The following is a 3,190-nucleotide window of genomic DNA, read 5'->3' on the forward strand; positions in this document are numbered from 1 at the left end:
ATTACGTCCATCTGTCCTGCCAAAAACGTTACGTCACTATCGTGGATCAACGGCCGGGGTCTCCTCACTGAACCGTCAAATTTCTTACCGGAAGTTTGTCCTAAACTCGGACTGATACACACGGTACTTCTGTTTACCTGGCCTGCAGAATCCCTCTTGCTTTAAGACGAGTCTCTGAATTTTGATACGCTGTTGGACACATTTAAACACAAAACTGTCCATTGTCTTGCTCCATAATTGGCCAGGAAATATTATTCTTCCTCTTCTGGGTGCTGTTGTTGACTATATCTAATTAGCACATTAAAATGGCGGTGCCTGAAGAGACCATCCCTCCTTTGTCTGAATACCAGTGCAAGGTCTGCTTAGAAATTCTGATCGAGCCTGTCACACTACCTTGCAATCACACGCTCTGTAAGCCATGCTTTCAAGTCCTCGTAGAACAGTCAAAGTTACTTTGTCCAGTCTGCCGCTTTCATATCGCTGGATGGACATGGCTCAATACCCAAAGAAATACCCTTGTCAATATGGAATTGTGGGAGAAAATTAAAAAACACTATCCAGAAGAATGTACTCTGAGAGTCTCTTGCCAAGAATCACAAGGAAGCTATAATGACGCTCAGCCAGTTCCTCTGATAAGTGAACCTGGAGAATTGAGAAGAGAATATGAGGAGGAGAAACGCAAGATGGAGGCATTGCAACGAGCCAAGGCAGAAGAAGAAAACAAAGCCAGTGAAGAATACATACAGCAATTATTGGCAGAGGAGGCAGAAAAAAGGAAAAGAGAGATAGAAAGACAACTGAAAGGGGATAGAGAGCTAGCAAGAAAGATAAGCTTTGATATTAATTTTGATGAGGAAACTGGCTGGGCTAATCGAGTCACAACCAGGTCACAAACGGAAAGAATGAACCAACAAACAAACACTGGCGATATTCAGGAGCATCTGTCAGCTCTATCTCAGCATGGGCCAGTATCAGTATCAGAAGTTGTGCAAGAAGGCAAGAAAAACTCCATGTCTAAGGAGAGTGACAGTAGTGATATAAAGAGCCCTATGTGCCAAGGCACAGAAATTAAGGAAGATATTCTAACACTTTCTTCTCAAATGTGTCATGAAATTCAAGAACAAGGTGCAGTGTCTTCAATAGAGTCACCTATGCGTCAGTTATGTGCCAGTGGCACAGAATTGTGCCTTGAAGGAAAAGCCAAAATGAAATCAAGCAAGAATGATGAAGAGGAGGAACCTAAAGCCAGCACTTCCTACTCTAGAGAAGAAGCTGCAGTTGAGCCTCCTGGCAACAGAGAGAGTGTGTGCATTATGTCAGATATGGCACAGATAACTGAGACAGAAAATGAAGAATCTTACCCACAGGGCAGTAAAAAAGATGTTTCCAAAAGAAAACAACAGGAGTCTTTGTTTGAAACAGCAGGGGATCCAGGCTCTTCTGCAAAAAGAGGGAGAATGTTCCCTGAAGCCTCCTCAGACCAAGAGGAAACAGAAGTTGCCTTCATTCCAATGCCCTTAGATTTGGGACATGTACTTTTTGAGAGAGAAGACCAAGACGAACATGATAGGTTATCAGCATTAAATCTTTGCAGAGAGGGGAATGAAAAACAAATAGAGCCAACCCTGCCAAAAGGATCCCCAGATGCATAGCTGTTATCTGCTATGTCCTCATCTCCAGACAAACTGCTAAGTAGAGAGAAGAATTCCCAAGATAGCAACTCCAAAAGACAAACTGATATAAAGCCTTCAAAACCATAGAGAGACTCAGAAAAGTAAAACTGGCAAGCTTCTTTGAAGATCCAGTTGTAACATCCAGTTACTGTTCATACATGAAAGATGCCAAGGTCTACTAGAGATTACTGCAAAGAGCTCACTCCTTGAAGCCTAAGTTGTTGAAGAAAAGAACTTGAATGTTTCAGAGATTAAGTAATACCTGGGTGAAGGGAGTGTTTTATAATCTAGTAAATGTTTGTTTTGTTGTGAAGCTTGCTTTCTTTCAAAACAGGCATGTTTTATGGCCTTTTGTCATCTGTTTGTCCTGTAGTAATTCAAGCAAGATTATACTATGCTGACTAGTTAAGGAATCCAGGTTTAAAATCTAACTTTTCTTGCTACTTTTCATGTATTTGCAAAGCACTTGAAATGCATCTTACATAACAGTAAAGGAATCTAGTTACCATCTTCTAATTATTTTAAGCATTATAGCATTTTCTTTTATTTAAAGTGTGTTAGGATCAACATGAAATCTGAAAATCAGCTCTCTGGAAATTAGGATTAATTTTAAGAAAAGAAACTAGACTCTTGATGCAAAAGGAGTTAAGAGTTTGCAGTGAGGCTGAATGGAGCAGGCTGATAAATTGGAAGCACTTGAACTGAGCTGGTGATCAGAAATTGGTCCAGGATGGAGTAGTAGGTATAATTTGGTTAAGCATTCTCCCTTGCCCTTTCTTTGCTAAATGGCACACAAAACATTTGGATTTTACACCTTTTCACACCATAGTATGTGGTGTCAAAATCAAAATTAGTTACTAAATTGCCTAAAATTTAGGAAATTCACATTACTCTTAGTTTGCTATTCTGGGGGAGGGTGCAGAGAGAATTTATGTAGGAGGGTTATATAACAATATCTTATGCTGGGGAACCTCAGGCATAAATAACTATTTGTTTATTTCCTTATTATTTGTATTAGTATTGACTTTTATTGGTGTTTATGGAAAGAAACAGAGTATGATATTTGGGTTTTGCCCTTTATTATGCCTCAGTTAAATCAGAAGACAAGGATTTCATTTTGTGAAATTTAACTCTTATCCTTTGTTTCATTAATATGAACAACCTTGAGCAAACAATGGTTTTAAAGGTATTTCTGTTGATGTCCAGTTATCCTTTTAAGGTTAAAAAAATGTCCTTGGGCTAATTTTAGCTTAAATTTGTAAATATTTTTATACACTATTGAGATTTTTCCGCTCCAAATTCTGTTAATCTTTGCACACTTGATGGCATCTGCTTCAAATATTAATTGCGTAATTATCTGTCGAATTTTGATGATAATTTAAAATTTAGGTTGCCCTTTCTCAAAAAAAAAAAAAAGTGATTGATGTCTGAGTAGTGATTGTGCTGAAATTAAGTATTGTCAGAAACTAACCAATTTGTCTAAAATAGACTAAAATCCACCTTCTCATCAAACTGAT

At 38.3% G+C, this 3,190-nt stretch overlaps 1 pseudogene; it reads left to right on the forward strand.

The window, feature by feature from the left end:
- The first annotated feature begins 302 nt into the window (after positions 1–302).
- On the forward strand, positions 303–1,912 carry LOC118721978 (annotated as a pseudogene).
- Positions 1,913–3,190: the final 1,278 nt, after the last annotated feature.

The sequence above is a fragment of the Pipistrellus kuhlii genome, unplaced genomic scaffold (assembly GCF_014108245.1).
Source record: "Pipistrellus kuhlii isolate mPipKuh1 unplaced genomic scaffold, mPipKuh1.p scaffold_m20_p_19, whole genome shotgun sequence".
NCBI classification, from domain to species: Eukaryota; Metazoa; Chordata; class Mammalia; order Chiroptera; family Vespertilionidae; genus Pipistrellus; species Pipistrellus kuhlii.